At 43.8% G+C, this 25,051-nt stretch overlaps 1 long non-coding RNA gene across 1 annotated transcript in view; it reads right to left on the bottom strand.

The window, feature by feature from the left end:
- The window catches only part of LOC124787784, an 847,274-nt gene that overhangs the window by 244,399 nt on the left and 577,824 nt on the right, over positions 1 to 25,051 (bottom strand). Inside the window, exon 4 of the long non-coding RNA XR_007016011.1 lies at positions 16,661 to 16,754. This is a non-coding gene — a long non-coding RNA (uncharacterized LOC124787784). The remainder of the gene's footprint in view (positions 1 to 16,660; positions 16,755 to 25,051) is intronic.

The raw sequence follows: 25,051 nt of genomic DNA, 5'->3' as shown, positions 1-25,051 counted from the left end.
CCGATTGAGAATCGATGTTTGATCTGAATGAGAATCAAAAAGGAATACGTAAGTTTATTTGGTGAACTACGATAACGAGAGTGTCAATTGCACAAACTATCAAGTGATGTAATGAATAAGCCTTAGTCACGGTTCACTGATACAAGAAGAAGGTAAAAGATTAGATGAGGGATGGGCAAACGAACGTTGAAATCGACCACATGGCGAAAATTGCAATGATCAATGTAGCTAAAAGCGCGCGTGCGAGTTATGTTTATAAAAATCACAAAGAGAAACTACAAGTTAGAGAAATAAAGTAAGTGAAGGAAGCTATTATTTACATGGACATATACAACTGGAGAAGCGTGGTAGCTAGATGAATTATTTTACACAGGGTAGCTGCAGGGTTCAAAATTCAGTCCACAAATATGTATCAGAAATGAAAACAAAAAAATTATTACACTAGTTGAAGATGGGTAAAAACTCAAACGCTTCTTGATATAAAAAAAGCAATACAGAAGCACAGTAGTTAAACTAAATGAAGGTTTATTTTAAGGATCTGCACACACACGACTTACCTGAAACATCATCAAGAAAATTCATTTACACTGATGAAATTGTTTCACGGGCCAGAGCTCCAACTTTCCTGATTCTAAAACCACTTTATCCACTGAATTGGAAGTCTTGGAAGTATGCTTCAAGAAATGGTTCCTCCACCTCAATCCTCAGGAAACAATTATAGTTGTCGAAGTCTAGACGTACCGCAGTACAACAAAACACCTAGATATAACACTAGGCGCAACTCTAACTTACAAGCATAAGGAATCTTGCAGCTGTAGCTACTAAAGTCGAAACGAGAAAAATCATTCTTCAAAACCTTGAACTGGTACCCAACGGGGAGCTAATGGTCGTGTTTTAAGATCCACAGCCCTAACCATATCATTGGTACTGAATACTGTCGTTCGACCAGGATCAGTAGCGCTCACACTAAGAAGATGGACGCGCCAACTCAGTCAGTCAATGTAAATAATTACGGGATACATTCGGAGTAAAAAACCCTATGGCTTCCTGTACTCAGCAGCCCACCTTCTCCAGCTCTAAGAAAATCAGAAGCTCTGCTGAAGGTCTGGAACAACTTTCAGAAGAATACTCAGCTACCCTTTTACCAAGCTGGACACCAACGCTTGAAATCAAGGAAGCCGTCGTACCACATAACAAACAACTTTGTTCTGTTGTCCTTCACTGTTAACCTTTCACATAAAATCTGGTGGAAGCAGTAATCTATTGTCAACAGACATCTAATCGAAAGCCCTTCGATCTCCCCAGATATCAATGGATTATCATCAACCGGTTCCTGAAGAGGGGCAGCAGGCTTTTCAGTAGTTGCAGGGGCAACAGTCTGGATGACTGACTGATGTGGCCTTGTAACACTAACCAAAACGGCCTTGCTGTGCTGGTACTGCGAACGGCTGAAAGCAAGGTGAAACTACAGCCGTAATTTTTCCCGAGGACATGCGGCTTTACTGTATGGTTAAATGATGATGGCGTCCACTTGGGTAAAATATTCCGGAGGTAAAATAGTCCCCCATTCGGATCTCCGGGCGGGGACTACTCAAGAGGATGTCGCCATCAGGAGAAAGAAAACTGGCGTTCTACGGATCGGAGCGTGGAATGTCAGATCCCTTAATCGGGCAGGTAGGTTAGAGAATTTAAAAAGGGAAATGGATAGGTTGAGGTTGAAGTCAGATATAGTGGGAATTAGTGAAGTTCGGTGGCAGGAGGAACAAGACTTCTGGTCAGGTGATTACAGGGTTATAAATACAAAATCAAATAGGGGTAATGCAGGAGTAGGTTTAATAATGAATAAAAAAATAGGAGTGCGGGTTAGCTACTACAAACAGCATAGTGAACGCGTTATTGTGGCCAAGATAGACACAAAGCCCATGCCTACTACAGTAGTACAAGTTTATATGCCAACTAGCTCTGCAGATGATGATGAAATTGATGAAATGTATGATGAGATAAAAGAAATTATTCAGGTAGTGAAGGGAGACGAAAATTTAATAGTCATGGGTGACTGGAATTCGACAGTAGGAAAAGGGAGAGAAGGAAACATAGTAGGTGAGTATGGATTGGGGGTAAGAAATGAAAGAGGAAGCCGTCTGGTAGAATTTTGCACAGAGCATAAATTAATCATAGCTAACAAACACTTGGTTCAAGAATCATGAAAGGAGGTTGTATACATGGAAGAACCCTGGAGATACTAAAAGGTTTCAGATAGATTATATAATGGTAAGACAGAGATTTAGGAACCAGGTTTTAAATTGTAAGACATTTCCAGGGGCAAATGTGGACTCTCACCCACTAGATTGTGGTGCCCCTGCAACTACTGAAAAGGCTGCTGCCCTCTTCAGGAACCGGTTGATGATAATCCATTGATATCTGGGGAGATCGAAGGGCTTTCGATTAGATGTCTGTTGACAATAGATTACTGCTTCCACCAGATTTTATGTGAAAGGTTAACAGTGAAGGACAACAGAACAAAGTTGTTTGTTATGTGGTACGACGGCTTCCTTGATTTCAAGCGTTGGTGTCCAGCTTGGTAAAAGGGTAGCTGAGTATTCTTCTGAAAGTTGTTCCAGACCTTCAGCAGAGCTTCTGATTTTCTTAGAGCTGGAGAAGGTGGGCTGCTGAGTACAGGAAGCCATAGGGTTTTTTACTCCGAATGTATCCCGTAATTATTTACATTGACTGACTGAGTTGGCGCGTCCATCTTCTTAGTGTGAGCGCTACTGATCCTGGTCGAACGACAGTATTCAGTACCAATGATATGGTTAGGGCTGTGGATCTTAAAACACGACCATTAGCTCCCCGTTGGGTACCAGTTCAAGGTTTTGAAGAATGATTTTTCTCGTTTCGACTTTAGTAGCTACAGCTGCAAGATTCCTTATGCTTGTAAGTTAGAGTTGCGCCTAGTGTTATATCTAGGTGTTTTGTTGCACTGTGGTACGTCTAGACTTCGCCTGTGACTTCGGGTTTGTAATTTGCTTCTGTCGCGTAGGTGAAATACAACTATAATTGTTTCCAGAGGATTGAGGTGGAGGCACCATTTCTTGAAGCATACTTCCAAGACTTCCAATTCAGTGGATAAAGTGGTTTTAGAATCAGGAAAGTTGGAGCTCTGGCCCGTGAAACAATTTCATCAGTGTAAATTAATTTTCTTGATGATGTTTCAGGTAAGTCGTGTGTGTGCAGACTGAAATGCCAGAACAGATCCAGTTCTACTGGTTATGAACTGTAGATTGAAACTGAAGAAACTGCAAAAAGGTGGGAATTTAAGGAGATGGGACCTTTACAAACTGACTAAACCAGAGGTTGTATAGAGTTTCAGGGAGAACATAAGGGAACAATTGACAGGAATGGGGGAAAGAAATACAGTAGAAGAAGAATGAGTAGCTCTGAGGGATGAAGTAGTGAAGGCAGCAGAGGATCAAGAAGGAAAAATACGAGGGCTAGTAGAACTCCTTGGGTAACAGAAGAAATAATGAACTTAGTTGATGAAAGGAGAAAATACAAAAATGCAGTAAATGAAGCAGGCAAAAAGGAATACAGACGTCTCAAACAAGAGATTGACAGGAAGTGCAAAATGGCTAAGCAGGGATGGCTAGAGGACAAATGTAAGGATGTAGAGGCTTATCGCACTAGGGGTAAGATAGATACCGCCAACAGGAAAATTAAACAGACCTTTGGAGAAAAGAGAACCACTTGTATGAATATCAAGAGCTCAGATGGAAACCCAGTTCTAAGCAAAGAAGGGAAAGCAGAAAGGTGGATGGAGTATATAGAGGGTCTACACAAGGGCAATGTACTTGAGGACAATATTATGGAAATGGAAGAGGATGTAGATGAAGATGAAATGGGAGATACGATACTGTGTGAAAAGGTTGACAGAGCAATGAAAGACCTGGGTCGAAACAAGGCCCCGGGAGTAGAAAACATTCTATTAGAACTACTGATGGCCTTGGGAGAGCCAGTCCTGACAAAACTCTACCATCTGGTGAGCAAGATGTATGAGACAGGCGAAATTCCCTCAGACTTCAAGATGAATATAATAATTTCAATCCCAGAGAAAGCAGGTGTTGACAGATGTGAAAATTACAGAACTATCAGTTTAATAAGTCACGGCTGCAAAATACTAACGCGAATTCTTTACAGACGAATGGAAAAACTAGTAGAAGCCGACCTTGGGGAAGATCAGTTTGGATTCCGTAGAAATATTGGAACACGTGAGGCAATAGTGACCTTACGACTTACCTTACAAGAAAGATTAAGGAAAGGCGAACCTAAGTTTCTAGCATTTGTAGACTTTGAGAAAGCTTTTGATAATGTTGACTGGAATACTCTCTTTCAAATTCTAAAGGTAGCAGGGGTAAAGTACAGGGAGCGAAAGGCTTTTTACAATTTGTACAGAAACCAGATTGCAGTTATAAGAGTCGAGGAGTATGAAAGGGAAGCAGTGGTTGGGAAGGAAGTGAGACAGGGTTGTAGCCTCTCCCCGAGGTTATTCAATCTGTATATTGAGCAAGCAGTGAAGGAAGCAAAAGAAAAATTCGGAGTAGGTATTAAGATCCATGGAGAAGAAATAAGAACTTTGAGGTTCGCCGATGACATTGTAATTCTGTCAGAGACAGCAAAGGACCTGGAAGAGCAGCTGAACGGAATGGACATTGTCATGAAAGGAGGATATAAGATGATCATCAACAAAAGCAAAACGAGGATAATGGAGTGTAGTCAAATTAAGTCGGGTGATGCTGCGGGAATTAGATTATTAAATGAGACGCTTAAAGTAGTAAATGAGTTTTGCTCTTTGGGGAGTAAAATAACTGATGATGGTCGAAGTAGAGAGGATATAAAATGTAGACTGGCAATGGCAAGGAAAGCGTTTATGAAGAAGAGAGATTTGTTAACAACGAGTATAGATTTAAGTGTCAGGAAGTCATTTCTGAAAGTATTTGTATGGAGTGTGGCCTTGTATGGAAGTGAAACATGGACGACAAATAGCTTAGACAAGAAGAGAATAGAAGCTTTCGAAATGTGGTGCTACAGAAGAATGCTGAAGATTAGATGGGTAGATCACGTAACTAATGAGGAGGTATTGAATAGAATTGGGGAGAAGAGGAGTTTGTGGCACAACTTGACAAGAAAAAGGGACTGGTTGGTAGGGAATGTTCTGAGGCATCAAGGGATCACAAATTTAGCATTGGAGGGCAGCGTGGAGGGTAAAAATCGTATAGGGAGACCAAGAGATGAATACATCAAGCAGATTCAGAAGGATGTAGGTTGCTGTAAGTACTGGGAGATGAAGAAGCTCGCACAGGATAGAGTAGCATGGAGAGCTGCATCAAACCAGCCTCAGGACTGAAGACCACAACAACAACAACAACATCATGAACCGGACAAGGCAGTTGTGTGTACTGTGTGGATGGGCTAGTTAAGCAAACTCTGAATGCAATGCCTCGTTACGGTCAATCCACCATATCGTTGCAGACTGTCCTCTTCGAGCGTACAAACGAACGATAATGGAAATTCACTATCCATCAGGAGACGCGATCGAATTGATCAGCGAACTGGATCTGGAGATGCAAGATTATATGAGCTTCTGATTGTGCACATTTTGTCCACAAATGTTTTACATATGTATCTGTTTTCATCAAACGATGAACAGGTAGTGTGTCATTGTTGTATTCCTTCAAGCAACTGAATCCACAGGTCACTGAGCTCACCCACCATCATCACGCATACATTAAAAAAGGTAAGGATTTAACGTCCAGTCGTTGAGGAATGATTAGAAACTGTCTACAGGCTAGATTTGAGAAGGAAATCAGACGCGTCGTTTGCGAAGAAATACTCCCAGCATTTGCTTTAAGCGGTTTAGAATGACTGCGAAGAATCGAAATCAGGACGCTGGACATCGATCTGAACTTCAGACCTCCGCAATGAGAGTCTACAGCAGTGGTTTCCAACCTGATGATAATTACCCCTAATAAATAAAATGTAATTTTCCGAGGGGTGAAAACAAACATACCGTTACACCTCGTGAAAATTCCCGCAATACTTCAGAAATTGCTTCATTAATCGTTTCGTAGCAGATAAACTAAAATATAACACAGAAGTAACTATGTTCATTGCTGTAGGCCCTACACATTATTATTATTATTATTATTATTATTATTATTATTATTATTATTATTATTATTAGCGGCAGTGGTCAGACACAAAGCATTGGTAGGCAGAAATTTTCCCGTTTCTGGCAGTTCCGAACTAAGTGGCCCAGAAATTAAGTGATTTACAAACAGTACCCATAAGCATAGCGCAAACTACTTTTCTTTTTTAATGGTCTTGCAGAGTGTCGGTGAGGCAATTGCTAGTAAGAAGGCGTGGTACACAGAAGCATATTTTATGCCTGATGTCAGTGTTTATAGTTACCGCATTTTATCATATAAGCTCCCCCTCTCAGAAATTCCCCTCCCCTACGATTTTTCATCGTTAAAAAATTATTTTATTAACATAGCGCGTAATTCCCTCCCCTGGTTCGTTCTTCCTAGGGCGACCTTCAAATGACTTGACACTGGACAACAAGGAACACAGCGGCGCTTAGAATAAAAATATTTTCATTGCCACAACATACCTAAATTTGAAAAGTGAAGATGCTGACGTATTTCTAGGTCAGTTTGTTGCAAGTCGTCATAATGTCAAAATATTTAAACAATATGGCAAAATTTAAATTAAAGGTGTTACCTTACGCCGATATAAACGGAGTGAAAGCTGCAGGAAGACATTTCTCCGTTGATCCCAATTCAAAACGGTACTGGCGGAGACAAGAAGATTAACTCATGGCTGCAAAGGCAAATCCCAAATCTTTCCGTGGGCATAAAACAGGGATATACCCCGCAATTGATAATGGTGTAATTGCTTATTTCAATGAAATTCAGGATGATGGTAGTGCTGTCTCTTACGAAATTACGCAGAACAAAGCTCGCGAAATAGCTGCCAAGCTCAACACTGACAGAAACGATTTTAAAGCAAACATTGGCTGGGTGATTCGTTTTATGAGACGGCAAAATCTGTCTACGAAAGAGAACATCTTTGTGCCAGCGTTTACCTCAAGGCCACACGGATAAGGTAATCGAGTTTCATCGTTACGTATTACAAGTGCGACAGCAATATGGGTATTTGCTCTGCCAGGTTCGTGGCGCTGATCAGGCGCCGGCGTTTTTTGATACGCCGCATAACACCACCGTTGCTCCAATTGGCTTAAAAAGTGTCATTGTGAAGACGACTGGAGCGGGAAATTAAGAAGAACAGTGACGTAGCGCATTCCAGCAGACAGCAATAAACTTCCACTGTATGTCATCTTTAAAAGGAAACCATAATGAAAGAAGACTACCCTACGTGGAATTCGCTTACGAGTTCAAGGAAAAGGACTTGATGACAACAGATCTGATGGTGGATTGATTGGAGAGAGTCTGGGGAAGACGACCAGGGGGCATTATTACAAAAGGAGTCCCTTCTTGACCTAGACAGTTTTCGGGTTCAACTTGTGGAGGCCGTAAAGGAGAAAATAAAACGGATGAAGTCCCATCCTGTCATTATCCCTGGAGGATTAACGTACATTCCTCAACGTTTAAATGACAAGAGTCAACAAACCTTTCAAACAACTTCTTCGACGCCTGTATTCAGAATGGATGGCGGCAGGATCTCATCAGCTGATTCCAGAGAGGGGAAGACATGAATACCAACAATGTGCGAGTGAATAATCCGTGCATGGGACAAAATTAGTGTCGATACTGGTAAGAACAGTCTTTAAAAAACTGGAATTTGTGCCACTGACGGTTCCGAGGACATGTTGAGGAATAGTGACAACTGTGAAGACGCTGTGCTACCTGAGCCTTTAAATAGTGAAGACAGTGACGAAAGCGAGGTCGCAGAATACGAAGGGAAAAGAAACAATGGTTTGCTGCTCTTCATTGTAAGCGTAATGAAACCGTGGTATGAATCCAGTTCTTTGGTGTTAATTGAAAATAAATATCTTTAGGTACCACTTTTTTCACAAATTACCGTAAATATAACTTTTTACCTACCTAACAACGTTTCCCTTCCTTTCTGAATTCCTAGGAGCATCACTCTACTACTAGCGTAATTCCCTCCCTAGTGTTTTCAAGAAAATTTTTCGAGAAAAAATGGGGGAATTACGTGATAAAATGCCCTAGCTTTGTTTTCTGAGGCGGACTTGTATGCAGCAAACGCAAAGCACTGAAAATTTGTTCTTCATTCCATACAAAAGGTTGTTAGAGATACAGAGTACCGATCGTTCTCACTGATCCGTTACTTCGTGGTTAAATAGAGCATCTAAAAAACTAAATTTCATTATCTTCTGTCATGTATAAAAACTGAAGTACCGAAGAAAATCCTATTCCATTCTACAGATTAATTAGCGCTAGTTTTGATGATGGGGGAGGATTGGAGGGGGTAATAGCTAATATCTGACTGCTCAAGGGTAATGGGCTCAGAGACATTGGAAACTACTGATCTTGAGGCATATGCTGCTGGTGGAATGATTAATCCAGTATGAGAAGAGATAGACGATGATATGCAGCAAGTAGACGAATTAATTACTGTAAGGGATGACAAAGTTTCCGTCTAAGGGCATTGCAGCTGCGTATATGAAACGTAGCGCGACTCCTAAGCGCCGACATATAGGCAACTGGTTAGTTTGTCCTCCGTGTCTTTCCGAGGTGCGTCAGATAAACGTAGAAATGTGAACTTTGACGAAGTTATTAGAAAATGCATCCAAACAGGACCAACGTGCTGTTAATCCTTTCTCGGCTGTCGAATAGCAAACATCGGCAAACATCCATCGGAGAACGAAGAACGTGTATGGGGCAGCATGTCTGTCGAAACAACGGAAACGTCCAAGAGAACTGCGACAAGGGGTGCTACTCCTTCATGATGACGCACGTCCCCATGTCGCAAAGGTCGTAACGCTGAAGTTGAGCCAACTCATGTTGGAGACAGTCGAGCACCCGCCCTATAGTCCTGATCTCACCCATGCGATTATCACACCTTCGATCCACTAAAAGGGGCCTTGCCGGGTCGACGACTCCTGCCGGACGACGATATGCACCTGGCAGTTACGCATTTCTTGATAGAGCACGACACGGTGTTTTACTCAACAGACAGACATCTTCAACCTCATCGGTGGATGATTGCCTCAATGCTCACGGCGATTTTGTCTCAGTGGCATACCGATTCACCGCTGCTTATAGAAGAAATACCCTAATGTTATTAGCAATCTCTCTCTCTTTCTCTCTCTCTCTCTCTCTCTCTCTCTCTCTCTCTCTCTCTCTCTCTCTCTTCTGGATGTACTGCACGCTGTAACGAGCTTTGAAACAAACCTAAACATAACAAGAAACTGTGAGAACAGAACTTCTCCAATAGTAAGGATGCCGAACAGGCGGCAGAGTGAAACTTTTTGGAAGAACGGTGCCACTATAAAGGTTAGACAGCCGACGGCTGAAGTGGCAAGGCGCGGCTTTGGCGGAGCGCACGGTGTTGTTTGGGAGTGCAGACCGGCGGGGGTCCAATAGCGGCCGGACGCGAAGGAAACAGCGTCCTGGTCTCCGCTCTGCTCCGCCCCATCCAAGTGGCTCTCGAAAAGGGTGGCGGCGCAAATGGGAGCTCAGAGGCTGAGGCTGCCAGAATCAATGGCTGCTTCAAGTGAGGGCCGCGCGGCAATCGCTCGAGCAGAGAACAGAACGACCCCCTGTGGTCGAGAGGGTGGCGCCGTACCGTGAACTTAGCCCGCAAAGCTGAGGCTACAACTGAAGTGGCGGCAAATTGCCCACAGAACACGGTAGCGAGATGACGGTTAAACGTTCCATCCACACACAACCATCTGAAGACTGAACACGACCTCTGACCGAACTGCTACTCTGTTATCAATTTACGGAACCACGGAAGGAATAAATCTGAATGGGCAGACGGGAATTTTGTAAATATAGGATGAATATCAAGAAAAGTACAACAAAGCTAATTGAAAGTAGCCTTATTAATGAATCTGAGGGAATTACACAGGGCGGCGCAAAAAAAACTGGCCCCGGGTACTAGATTGCTCATTGTCCTCCGCCAGTTGTCATCTATTGTTTCGACGTTGTTGCACCTATGTTTTGTGTTGTCAGTGCGAAAGCCGTTCGGACTTCGTTAAGATATGTGAAGTGTGAAGTAAATATCTCAGCGAGGTGAATCATCTTTAAGAAAGAATCGCAATAGTGAAGGTGTGCGCGAGTACCAGTTCCTTTAAGGAAAGGCGGGACATTGCTCGCAAAGAGATTTCCTGGCGTTTCCATCCCACCGAAGAGCAGTATACAGGATTTGGTGACAAAAGGGGCGTACTAGAGGATCCGTTGCAAACTCAAGAAAGAATCGAGGCCTGTCTGTCCGTACATCTGCTATGATCGTGGGTATTCGAGACGAATGATACGGAGTCGACACGTAAATTGTCTCAACAAGTCAACGTTTCGCGCTGGTCTTCTCAACGTGTTTTACCCCATATGTGAATGAAGCCCTACACAATCTCGTATGTCCAAGATACGAAAGTAGAAGGTAAGACAATACATGTGAAATACTGTACGTGGCTATGTCAAACAATTGAGAGTAGAACGTTGGACACGCTACTGTTTTTTTTAATGAGTGATCAAGCCTGATTGCATCTGACATGACGAACTCCCAGAACACCTGTTACTGGTCTACAAACAATACGATTAATGAGGAAACCCCTCTCGGTGAGAAAATCGGAGTGTGGTGTGTTGTGTCCGGCAAGTCGGGCTGTGGGTCTCATACGTTTCGGGGAAAAAAGCGAACGGTAATGTGTACAAGCGATTCTGGAAGAATTTTACGCACAGTTGACAACCCCCGTCCCCTCCAATAAACATACGTATACTGTCTTTCAACGAGATGGGGACGACCTGTCACACTTCACACGAGTCGTCAATCTCACGAATTTATTTAACATTCACAGGAGGACTGTGAGCAAATGATTTTGTCTGTCGCGTTCGTCAGTCCTAACCACGTTTCACTTTTACCTGTGGAGCAGTGTATGCAAATAATCCAACAACGTTAAAAGAGTTGAAAGTCAATATTTGCAATGAAATTTTGAGAACTGACGCAGAAGAGTTGCTCAAAGTGTATTTTGCATTTTAGGGCGTGTGAAAATGCACTGAAGCACAAGGAGGTCATTTTCAGCACCTAACGTAAAGCCGTAAATGCAGACCTTCGAATCACTTTTTATTTCTTTATCATCTAATTATTACATGTTTATCTATCTGCTCGTGGCAGGCAACAGTTCGTGCGTAACTGGCGAGCAGTCTGTATCCGGGGCCGGTTTTTCGTGCGCCAACCTGCATTAGGGAGTGAGATAATGAAAGCAGTAGATGAGTTTTGATATATAGGCATTAAAATAACTGACGGTGACAGAAGTTGAGAGAATATAAAATTCAAAGTAGCACTAGAAAAAGAAGTGTTTCAAAAAGGAAAAATCTGTTAACGCTTAAAATAAATTGAAGTGTTACAGAAACTTTTCAATCGGTATTTGTCTGGATTGTAGCATTCTGCGGTAGCAAAACGTGGATGTAGGCGCTTCAGACAAGAAGCGAATAGCTTTTGAAATGTGGTACTACAGAACCATCCTAAAGATTATGCCCCGATTAAAATACCTTTGTAACTGAATTTTCAAGGAGTCGAGTGGTAGCGGCCAAACGCGAACCAATAGCCAGTTGTTTTTTTGTCGAGCGCCACGTGCTCGCTGCGTTGCCCGTTTTGTAAGTGTAGAGCCTTGTAGAGCATGTGTGGCTGCTTGCCAAAACGCTCACCCCGCCAAAGCAATCTGTCAATCACAAAGTTATTTTAATCGGACTATTGATGGGTAGATATGATAACTCATGATGGGATACTAATCTGAACGAGAAAAAGAAGCTAATGGTACAACTCTACTAAAAGAAGAGATCGGTTCATAGGGCACATGCCGAAGCATTAAGGAAACGTTAAATTGGTAAATGAGAGATGTGGGGCGAAAAATCTTTACTACAGTAAGCACTTGTCGTCACGGACAGTTCGGACCGAAACAAAAGTAGTCAATAGCACTTCACAGCATTCGGGTGGTCTGGTCACGTAGCGTCGCTCGCTTGCTAGTTTGGAGACCTAATATTAGATTTCATCATATTCTTTTGTTTCTGTATTAAGAACTCGCGTGTTATTACAGTACCGTACTTTCCCTACAACGCGGAAACTAACTACCGTACGAGTACCAAACTTGGTAGAATTAATGTCAAGGGCATGGGGAAGAGAAATAACGCATCATCAGTTCAAGAAATACTTTTAATGTGCCGCTACAGAACATCATACGATTACCTACCGATACCATTACTGCTACAAGAGGGGTTCAGTATGGCGCACATCAGTGTCCAGAAGAGTGTGAAAGCGCAGGATTGCATTCTGCACAGCAGAACGAAGCATTTCCGTAGGTATGCTAGCTATCTACCTTGATATGCTGCGCTTCAGATCAGCACATGTGTGAATCTTCCCCTGGTAAACCCTGCCCTTCAGGTAGCTCCACAACCAGAAATCACAGAGGGTGAGATCAGGTGATCGTGCCGGCCAAGCATTTGGAAACGATCGGATGATAAATCTATAGTTTCCAAATGTGTTTCGGAGAAGCAGGTGAACTTCACGAGCGATGTACGGTGGGGCCCCATCTTGCGTGAAAAATTGAGTTCAACGCGTCTCTCTCCTGTAGGGCGGATATGACATGCTGGCGAAGCATATCGCAGTAACACTGCCCAGTTACACTGCACGTCTTTGGTCCCTGACCACCAACCTGTTAAAAAATAATGGGCCAATGATTAACGTAGCCGCCAATAAACACTATATGGTGACATGTTCAGCATACAGAGGAACCATGCACAGAGACTGGAAGATCCCCACATTCGGCAATTTTGTGTGTTGATCTCACTCATCAGAGAAAAATGAGTCGTCTGTCCATAGGTCGGTCCAAGGACAGCTCTCGTAAACTTCAATCCTTGCGAGAAAGTGGAGAGCGAAGTCAACACGTCGTTGTGCGTCCTGTGGTGCAAGTTGTTGTACGATGTGGATCTTGTTCAGATACCATTTGAGAATGATTCGAAGCACCTTCCGTACAGAGGACCACGGGATGTTCAACTGTTGACACAGCACGCCCACAGCCTGACGATCGGGAATTACGCGCAGCGTTGTCTGCCATAGTAACAGCGATTCCATCAACCACCTGTGGTGCAACCGGTCGTCGGCCTCTTCCCGGAGCGACGCCCATTTCTCCCGTTGATTCCAACTACTACTTGATGCTCCGCACACCAGATGGAGATAGAGGATTCTTCGCCAATGCTTTCAGAAGGCGATATTCTAGAAGTGCAGCTGCAGCATTACTGTTGTTACAATAATAGAGCTTCATCAATAATACCCTGCTCCTTTTGTCCAAGACCGTGTCGACACGACAAGAAATGCACTGCGACTGGTAAGGTGTGTCAGACTATGAATCACGATGAGTGATCATGGCAACTGGTGGTCATAGTTGGAACCGGACGGTGGTGCTGTGACGCATAGGAATCATGCACCCCATAATCTGGACATTAATGTTACGAAGTTTGATACTTATAATGTAATGGTTTCCGTGCTATAACGTGTTAACTAAGGAAAGTTTAATTATAATCACGCGGTACGTTGTTTCAATGTAATAATGCATCGAAGATTTATCACAAACATCAAACATCATTCTTGGTACGATTTGTTAAAATTAAAAGTCAGTTAACGACACTTCAACAGCAAAGAACCTTTTGGAGATCCTAAGATAGATAATACTAATGCCAAGATTTGTATGTGAACGGCATGGTTTCGTGGTTATGGTGTCTAAATAAGAGGTCCGTGTCTTGCTAAATACAAACCTTTTCAGCATTTTCGCTTTTAGATCATATTCTGGTTCTTTCTTATTCATGTAACTGAAGTATGCTCTGTAATATTTGATGTTATTTACATATGAGAGCGGTCTCTCTTAGGAACAAGTTTTTTTTCGATTTTATGACTTCAATCTGATAGAAAAATTAAAGCTGAAACCAACTTGTTAAGAATACTTCGCTGTTTACTCCGAATATGACGCAATTTCCGAGGGTGTGGACAGGCAGAAACATTAGAGCACAGCTTGAATTTCTGCGACTAAAACGAGCAGCAACGAAATTTATATCCTTGCTTGTCACAAATATTTAGCTGTGATCGAATCGTTAACACCACGTCCGTAAATGCAGCGTTGGAGACAAAGATTGCAGCAAATAGCGAGTGGTGATAAACTTCGTGCAAAACACAGAACCGACATTGGTGTTATGGTGTTCGTCGGTGATCTGTACCAAAAATTCCATACTTCACGTTCTACATCTCGCTAAATGATCATTTAAAGACGAAATATACATTTAACTGTAGCAAGCAACAGAATTCGCCAAGACAACTATTCAATGCAAATTGTGGTACAAATTACAAAAAGGTATCGCTGAATGTGAGACCTTAACTTTTCCCGGCGAATTGAATGTTCAAATAACTTCCGGCAGCAAACCCGTAAGTTATTTGAATAGGTATCGCTGAATCTTTACAATAAATCGATGTTCCAGAAGCAGAAGCCAGCAACAAGAATACTCACGTACTAAGATATGGACCAACTTATATTTCCTTCCCTTTTGTCACAAAAATAACAGCAGTGTGCCAAAGTACATTATTTCAAGAATCATTTGCTGACAAGTTTTTCTCGCAATGTTTCACACGTAAACATTCAACTTTCTGTATGTCTGCCACAGCGCCAGCGGGACACCCAAGATAATGTCTCCGCCAGACCCGACACAAGCACAGTCTAACATCTGTGACACAAACACATCCGAAATGAAGCAAACCCATTGGCTCTCACTGTCTTGAAATGCTGTTCGTTAATCACCCTCCTAGCCGAGCTGTCTCTAACGTGAAGTCCGTAACCAGGCTCATATGCTTGAAACAGCTGTAGTTTCCCGTACTTAATCAGAGACGAAAAGTGTTGCACAGGGCACACGGGAGAGATGCATTAAATCCATCTTCGGACAGAGAACGAAGACACAAACAGCATTTGAAGTTAAGCGCATCCATCTCCGGACAGAGGACGAAAACACAAACAGCAATTGAAGTTAAGCCTCCAGTGTTGTGTGCAGTTGAGCTTTGTCGCAGTCCGGGTCACAGAAGTCGGGGTGTACTTGGTGTGGCTGACCGATCGCAATGTATATGCACCTGGGCGTTGCTGTTTTATGAGAAGTATGATTTTAACGTGGTGTTACTAGGGTGGTTTTCAGCAATTTTTGGAAAGCACACTAAAGTAACATACGATCAATAGAAAATAACATGGGTCTACGTGGGAAAGTGAGAGCATAACAGAAACCTGCTATCGTGTTTAAACGTGCCCAAGACCACACAGTGAACGATGTTACACCGTCTGTCGGTGCATCAACGTTGAGTGTCCATCATGTTTACAAGAGATGGTGTTTCCGCTCACAACCATGTAACATAGCAGTTAAATGATCCTAACAGACAGGGAAAAGGATCCAAACCGTCAGTGCAAGATGACGAGGGTCACGGATTCAAATGCGATGGGAATTGGTAGACTACTATCAGTGAAAGCTGATCCATCTCAACCAACTTCCGAACGAACAATACTGAATAATGCAATGGACATTTGGAATCAGTAGCCTGGAAAATGGCCTTTGCTCCTAGTAGTACAAAAAAAACTGCAGCCCTTCAATCAACCAAACGACACAGGAAATAAACATTAGTTGATTCTCAAATAATGCAAGTCCGTAAATGGGCCAATGGGCCACTAAGGTGTTGAATTTGAAGTGTGTATTGTGCCTAACGGACCCCAGATGGTTCTGTGATTTTTTGGGGTGTTTTTCGTACCATGTCATGGGTCCATCTGTTCAGGTTACCATGTGCATGATTCGGGATACTCACTCCAACATTCTTGATGACTAAGTGCTGCAGTTTCCTTCACATGATGCATGCTGTGGGCACTCCCACCTTTCAAGATGACACATCCGTGTTCAGAATGCTACAGAAACACCTTCCTCGTTTCATCAATTCTGAGGCACTTTGTCGCTTCTTGGTTACCCACTAAATAAGTATCTTGATCACACAGAAAATGTCGGGACCATTTTAAAAACAAATGAAATGTAGCAATCAACTTCCTCGCAGTCTCGTAAAGGAGAGCATTTCGTCAACTGGATATGCCATAGCTGAAGAAGTTCTGGACTTCCCTCCTCACCGAAGAGGCCGTTATTGAGGCTGGAGGCGGTATTATCATGAGTTCTTATTTGTTTGGAGCGATTACCTTCACCACACGTAAACTACAAAGAAAATAGACGCTGAATGTTCACGCTATTGTCAAGCGTGCCAGAAAGACACTACTGGCTGGTTCGTCACGTAATACTCTGGCCCTAGCTACAGCACCCGCCTGCTTCTGCGCACTACTCCATCTGGTGACTGTCGCCGAGTCTCCGAGCTCCTGGAAAGAATCACGCGGCCCGGTACCGACCTGTGGTGTGGGTGGCGCTCCCAGAATACCCCTCGGTCGCCGGTCACGTGGCTGGGCTGGGACGGGCGGCGTGCTCAGGCCTCGCTCCGCTGCCCTGGAACACAGGAGGGACGCACAATGCAGCCGGCTTTGCTGCTCCGCTGCCGCACAACACAGCCCGTATTAAACGGCCTCCTCTGCTTTGTTTTCGCCAGTTTTCAAAAACACCTGCCTCAGCGGCGCCACAATGACGTCGCTGTATTACTGCAAATTAACAACTCGAACAAAATTTCTAATTACCTTCAACACACACACACACACACACACACACACACACACACACACACAGACACACAGACAGAGAGAGAGAGAGAGAGAGAGAGAGCGATTGCCAGGTGATGTAGCACTACTGGTTCATCAATGTACAGAGACAAACAACGAATGAAACTCCTGCTAAGATACTGTAGACACCATTAGAGCAGATCTAGTAGTAATTAATTCGTCCACTGGCTGCATATCTCGTCCCACGCAATGTTAATTATTCCATCATAAGATTGCGTGTAGTCTGCTCTTTCGGACATGTTCGACGCACTCGCATAACTGATTCGCCTCGTTGGGACGTGAATCCACCACCTTCAGTGCGAATATTCAATCACGTTCGACTTCCTGCGAGAATCAGAAAGTAGAGAACATGGACCACATGGGCGGGGACAGCGGTTAAGTAGTGCTCGTGTGAGCATGGGTCGGTCGGGAAGCGTGCCGAGGTAGCCCGCGCATTTACGATAAACACTGTGTCCGGATTGCTCAGTGATTACCGCAATTTCCTAGGAAGCAGGAAATCCCGCGTCCGGGTCCGGCACACATTTTCATTCGTCGCCGCTGCTTGCATATCAAGTCCCGATGCAACTGACATCAACAATTTCTTCCCTTTCCTTTCTCCCCCCTCCACTCTGAATGAACATAACCGTTCCATCGGAACACGCTTCTCGACTCCCATTTCGGAGGTCTGGACTTCAAATCCATGTCCAAGCATCCAGATTTGGCTTTCCCCTCAGTTCCTCTAATGGCAAATACTCGTAATGTTCCTTCGAAAACGATGCGTTCCATTTCCTTCCCAACTCCAGCTTGTGCTCCGACTCAAGAATCTTGTCGTCGATGGGACCTTAAATCCCCGATCTTCCGCAGCGTATCCATGATAGTGGCTGAGCTCAGTGAGTTGCTCATTAAACTGCAAGAAGGAATACAGCAACGAGACACTTTTTAGACAGCTTTGTCTATGCGAAGGTGAGTTTTGCATTTCCGTACAACTTCTATTGCGTAAACCGTTTGTGTCTTCATCAATAGTATTTGACTGGCGCATAAGTTTGCAGCGGTTTGCCGTTAGTTTAGCAAACGTAACAGATACATATAACGGAGACTTTCGTGATCAAAGAAACAGTACACTCTCCTTCATTACTTACAACAGTCTGCCAACGCTGGGAAAACTTTACCATTCGCGGCTGTGGAAATCACATGGTTCTGAGACGAAGAACTCATCGAGCATTTTCGGTGCGCATTTTCATCCGGATAGTACGTTCCTCGGAGGTTGTTCGACAGAGAGAAGGAAAGGTGAGAATCTGAGGGCGCATGATCAGGTGAATAAGATGGGCGCGGCGTGCCTTCCCAACCCAAGACTTGCGTAGTGTTTTTTTGTCAGCCTAGCAGAATGCGGGCGACCTTTATCGTGTAGTAGCAACACTTCACGCATTCTTCCTGGTCGTTGTTCTTAGATTGCGTCTTCAAGACAGCTCAGTTGTACACATATGCCAGCAGTGATGGTTACACTTGGGGGAAGCAATTCGTAGTACACCTCACCGTCACCTCACAAGATGTATAACACTATCTTTTGTGACTGCGCGGATGTCTTTGTAGGCGGAGTAACTGCTTTGTTTGGGCTCAAGTCATTCCGTCTTTTCCTTATGTCAGCATAAAGACACCATTTATAGTGACCGGTAACGATACAGAATAGACGGTTTTATTCACGAGCAAGATAAGATGATCACATGCTGATTTCGCTATTTTGGCTTACAGCTTGCGGTACGCATACACCCTATTCTTTAACGTTTCCCACAGATTGCATATGTCGCACGATGCGATGGTGGAATGATCGCAGCTCATCATATCTGCCAGTTCTCGAGTGCACTGATGACGATCATTGTGGATTAATGTCTTTAAACGATCTTATTCAAACCCCGAAAGTCCTCCTGAACGTGGAAAGTCACGTCAAAACGAGCCTCTTTAAACATGAAAATCATTTCCTTGCCGTGTTCTGACCAATGACATTATCCTAATACACTCCCCAAATGTTTCTGGCTGCCTCTGCTGCTGTCACCCACTCACTATCTCCAGAAGATGCTATAATAATATGTTAGTTCGAACAACAACAGTGAAATACAAATAAAAACTCACAACGGACCAATAAACGCGTAACAACCGGAATACCAAAATGCAAAACAAAAACGTTAAGAATTATCCACCAATTTAAGACATATCTGTCATTCATTCTGAACGCTGGAGTTAGGTTTGATCCTGTAACTTGTTTCTTAAACGTATTACGCCGACTGAAGATAGCTGGAACAAACATTCGTGTATTGGCAAAAAATAATGCTCCCGCCCACATACATCGAAGTAATGGACAATGTGTAAAGGAACCGGTACATAAATCAATAACAGGTTACCCAAATATATCCATTATTCTTTCACGATCTTCAAAGCGATACGTTAGTTCCAACGCCGCTGTTGCCTAGTAGGACCACAGAAATGCAAAATAGAGTGTATTTCAGCACAAAGCGGTGTTCACAACACAACTTGTACCAATACTCTCAGTAAAGACATGAACTCACCTGGAGACGTCACTGTAGAAAAACCGCAGCTCTCTTGAGGTAGTTATTCCTTACGAAGTGTACAAAAGTAAAAAATAGCAGCTTCATCTAATATTCACAGCCGGTCTCTGTGCCGCTACGGCGGCACTACCTCCATTACATACGTCTGCCTACGAATTTACGTGTAATATTTGTTTCCTTAAAGACATTCAAGAGGCACCCACGGAAAAATGCATATAGCCAGCCAGCCCTCATCAGCATACAAAACGCATTCTGTCAACATGTAGCGCATTGTTAGGTGGCGCCACTGCCATCACACAGTGTAAGGTCTTTCTGGCGACGTAAAAGCCCATGATTCAAAGGGCAAAGAAAACCCACTACGCAGGCGAACAATACTTAAATTATTTCCGCGTGGCTGGAAAGAAGAACTTCCAGCCACTATCTATGCAATAACTCCCTGTGTGCCCTCACAATTTCTACTACAGGGCGCATGCAGCGACAGCCGTTATTTCATTAGGCTGTTAGTGGCAGCATCTCCCACTTTTCTAATGTTCCAGCCCAGCGATACTTCACCGTACTTTCGGGAGAGATACTACGGTGTCCTAGACGTACTGTGCTATCTTCTCTGTTCGATATATCCAATTTGGAGTCTAGATTAGAGAGCGCTCTGCGTCCGGATGCTGTGAATTCTTTACGTAGTAATACACTGGTATGTGAAATTTAAAGACGAAAGTAGGTTCTTGATAAACAGTTCTTGTGGGCGAGCGTTCCATTCTCCAGCAGCGCGGTTGATAATTGCTGGGCGGCAGCTGGTGAGTGTGTGTACGAGCTACACGTCTCCCAAATGCACGCCACACGTGCTCAATAGGATTTAAGTCGCGGGATCGGGAAGGCTAGTCCATTCTCCGAATATCCTCTCGTACCAAGAGCTTCTCCATCTACACTGTTCGATGCGGTCGCGCATTGTAATCCACAAAAATGAATCCAGAGCCGAATTTAACCGTGAAAAGACGCACGTGCGTCATCGCTTTAAAGCGTGGAAATTGTGCATTACAAGGACCATCCAAAGCAAGACAGAAGCCATATGTGATTTCCGTGGAACCATAAAGACAATGCAGAGGCTACTCGTTTACGAGATCACCTTCATAAGTGTAGCCTATGTCCACAATCCATCAAACACGTGGCTCAAGAACCTTAATAGGAACCAGGAAAAATACCGAGATCCCCTTGTGATCAACTAACTAAACTTCGATGTCTACTATGTCCGCGACCTCATCTGATGAGCATCTAGTCTCTCGAAAGCCTCATCGGCTTCACTGAGAATTATTACAACAATCTTATCGATGTTAGAGACCCATTACTGGAGGAAAGGTTTTCATTTAATTCGTCCTGGTTACGGTACACGTAACGACCGTGCTATGGGTCTCACGTTGCTCAATGTTTAATATCAACGTGTTCACACTGTTGTCACAGATAAGATGAAACATTCAAATGCTCTCAGTTTAATTTCCAATGGATGGACAGATGCGTCCGGTCACCAAATGATTAATTTCACTGTCACGACACCAAAACCACCTTTTTTCAAGTGTATTCGCCCTGGTTACTGCAGGGAAAAAAAGATTTAAAATACGCAATGGACTACCACTGAGAGATGTCTAATTCTAACTACGTTCAGAATAAACAAAGCGAAGTCGTCGGTTCCCAGTTTCTCTCTTACACACTGAGTTACGCTTCTTTCACTACCAGTGATGGCGATACTACCTGTAATGCTACCACTTACTACGTCATTTGTGTACTGCTAACGAACCGTAGTTTTCGTAAAGCTTAGCTCTACTGTCCACACATCTAGACAACCAAAACGATCATATTCGACAACGTTGGAAGCACGTAATGCACCGGGAAACACTTTCGAACAGTTATCAGCAGTGCTGGTGGAGGACTGGAACGTCCTATCACGAGAGTCCCTTACAAACCTCGTGGCCATCACGGCAGCAAATTGCAGAGCACGCATTGTCGTCCGTGGTGATCTCATACACTATTAAGAACCATGTCCCGCCTTCAGTTATGTCAAGGGGATCATTACACATCGCGGTGTCTTCAGTGGAATTATTGTCTGAATAAAGGTGTCATTCCTACCTATTTCTTCCAGTTAACATCTCTGCTGTAGTGTGTCAGTTCTTTCTAATTATTGCCCACGTTCCATCGAACTATGTTACGTGGCACTGAGAAATCATGCTGAATTTTCTTTTGTCCTTAATTTTTGCACAACAGTATACTCTAACGACAATGTCTGGAAAGACAACGGAACAGTCACTTCCTGTACAGCTCCATCAGCTTCAACTACATCCTGTCAACGAGAAGATGTCAGTCAGCTAATGTTCTTTTCTTTTCAGCGCACTGTTGAAGTGTCATGGGATCATGTCATCAGGCACAATAATTTACAAGTCTTCGCAACGTTTATCCAGACCTCATGCCCAGAAAGATGGAACGGTCCTGTTCCCACAATTTCTTCACAACTGAAATAGCCATCGACACGCTAGACAGAATCCAGTGTCCCATTCTTTGCTGAGTGCCATATTTAGCGATGCTCGCTGCACCTTTACCTAAACTAGAGTATTCTAAGTTGAATTTGCACTGCAGGAGCCTTGGATAAGGAAATGCTAGCAAGATTTTCCCTCCACCTGATTAGATCGGAGTTACGGAACTGTCATTTCTTGTCAATAATATTCGTGAGCTCCAATCGGACAATGCCGAGTATTCTGATACAAGAATCAGCAGTTGGACACTTCCAGTTGTTTTTTCACACTTACTCGTCTGGAGCGTCTTTCCTTGATGTTAGAGATATTTATTGCTTGTTGAAACAACAAATTGTCACTCATTAGTACACTCACACACATTGGGCGCAGTGTCCCCTAACTGGATGCGTCCTATTTCCTTGTCGAGTGGAACGAACTAAGTGTGTACACTATCTAATTTACTAAGCAGGTTAAAGCGATCTAATCTATGAATCAGGTGAAAGACACTGTAATACGAATAACCGAAACAATTTCAGAGCCTATTGACATTAAAAGAGATTGAGGTGGATTGCTCGTACAATTGTCTGTTTTTCGGCTGCCATGCATACCTTCAGGGAGACTTGCAGCCGCGTGCACCCCATCATTCTTCCCTCGGCAATTCTCTGCTGCCAATGCAGGCAGAAACACGCGGTCCTTTTGTGGCCGACGTACCGTTACCACACTGTCACGTCGCAGAAATGGAGGAGAGCGAATGGCGGAATCTGGAGCTGTCAGTGGCCGTCGCCCTTCTCAAAAGCGAGGAAATTAAACGCCACAAAAGAAAGAGCAGATACGCTTAATGGCAGGAGGCTTACCCTCGCTGTTCCGCGCTGTGGAGGCACTGTGACAAAGGATGCCACACACCTCTGCCAACAGCCCTGCACGTGTTCCGCCCCGAGGAGGGACAGGCATTCCAAGCAATCGTCTACGTCGGACCTGACTAAAAGTTGCAGCTCGAGTCTCTTGACTGGCTGGTTGATTAGAGGAGAGGGGGCGAGGCTGGAGGTGTTAAGGCACTAAATAGCGAGGTCATCTGGCCCCCTGTCAAGAAACAGAACATCTGGAGTTAGTGATGTCGAATAGAAATTTAACAGAACTATGGAAGTCTAAAGGTTCAACATGCCGAAAGTAAACTTCTCCAACAGCACGCAGCTGCGAGGTTTTCTTCTAATTTTGGTGAGATCTTCGGCACTGAGGGGGAAACATTATTTTGTAAACTACTTGAAGGTAAAGTTTGTAGAGAAAAGCGCTTTAATCTGCAACAACATAGTAATATCGCTCAAAAGAGTAGCTGCGTGAAGAGAAGTGCTCAAAAACGACAGCAGACAACGCTGTTATTTGAGCTGACACGTCCATCTTCATTCTTCAAAGACGTATATGACAATGGTTTCCTGCAATATCTCATTGAAGCTAGAGAACAGATGTCTCAGACAGTTCTTGGAGAAGTCACAACATATTCAGTTCCAGAGGAATCTACACTTAGAAAGAACTAAGTATCCGTGTGCTACGAAGAGGTGCTCAACAGAACACGAATTAGTATTGCATACCAGAGCTCTGGGTCTCTATAGATTAAACCACCGACGTGAGTGGGCGTTACGTTGGAAATCTACCTGATTACTCTGCTATTCACAGTGAAGTGCCTGGCAGAGGGTGCAATGAACCACCTTCAAGGTGTCTCTCTACCGTTCCACGAACAGCACGCGGGTCTAAAAGTTGACGGGTGTGGAGGAATGTTCCTATTAACGTGTGAAGCTCTCGAAATAGTAAAGTCACATGTTAACTGCCATTTCGTTTGATAACTCCATAAAGCTACTGTGGCCGGATGGTGTAAACAGAGAGAACGTTTTGCTGCTAGTAACAGATGGTGCTTCATATATGGCTAAAGCAGCCAAGGGGCTTCAGATTCTTCACCCCAGTATGGTATACGTTACTTGCCTTGCAAATACGTTGAACGGAATTGCAGAAGAGGTGCACTCAAATTACTCTGATGTAGACAAATTAACTTCCTGTGGCAATAAACTCTACATCACAGCTCCGATGTGCGTGCACAAATTGAAGGAAGGAGCACATTCACTGCCACTCTGCCTGTTCTTACACTATGGCATTCTTGGCTTAGTGACTCTGAGGACTATGGGACTTAACTTCTGAGGTCATCAGTCTCCTAGAACTTAGAACTACTAAAACCTAACTAACCTAAGGACATCACACTCATCCATGCCCGAAGCAGGATTCGAACCTGCGACCGTAGCGGTCACGCGGTTCCAGACTGTAGCGCCTAGAACCGCTCGGCCACTCCGGCCGGCTTGGCTTAATGCTGTTGAGTATTACTGCACCAACTACACCAAAATAAAGTCTTTTGTGAGCTTGATAGCGATGAATCATGTGCTACTGAAACTGTGGAAGAGGTCTTTACAGATACCTTGTCTGGAAACTTTGCATACATCAACGACAATTTTTTCAGTGGTATCGAATGCCTTAATACGACTGGAAGCTACTGGTACCCAACTGCATGACGCCCTGGACATTGTGCGACATGTACAGATTGAGTTGGATCGAGGTCGTGGTCATGTGGCTGACAAAGTGAAAAACAAATTGCAAAGTGTTCTACAGTCCGATGCTGGACATTATACAATGCACAAAATTAGTGACAGTCTTTCTGGGACTGCCACAACATCAGAAGACAATGGACCAAAACTGGCCTGCAGTGACCTCGCCGCCTTCAAATACGCTCCTAAGATGTGGAGAGGTGGTTTTCCAGGTACAAAACTATCCTCAGCGACAACTATATATCCCTGGGAATGCGCCTTGAGATGCAGTGCAACTCTGCTGAAACCAAAGATTGATAGGAGGAGGAGGAGGAGGAGGAGAAGGAGATTAGGGTTTAGCGTACCGTCAACAACGAGGTCATTAGAGACGGAGCACAAGCTCAGGTTAAGGAAGGACGGGGAAGGAAATCGGCCGTGCCCCGGCATTTGCCTGAAGAGATTTACGGAAAT

Source organism: Schistocerca piceifrons, chromosome 3, assembly GCF_021461385.2.
Source record: "Schistocerca piceifrons isolate TAMUIC-IGC-003096 chromosome 3, iqSchPice1.1, whole genome shotgun sequence".
NCBI lineage: Eukaryota > Metazoa > Arthropoda > Insecta > Orthoptera > Acrididae > Schistocerca > Schistocerca piceifrons.
The sequence above is the reverse complement of the archived record's forward strand: the minus strand, read 5'-3'. Positions and strand labels throughout refer to the sequence as shown.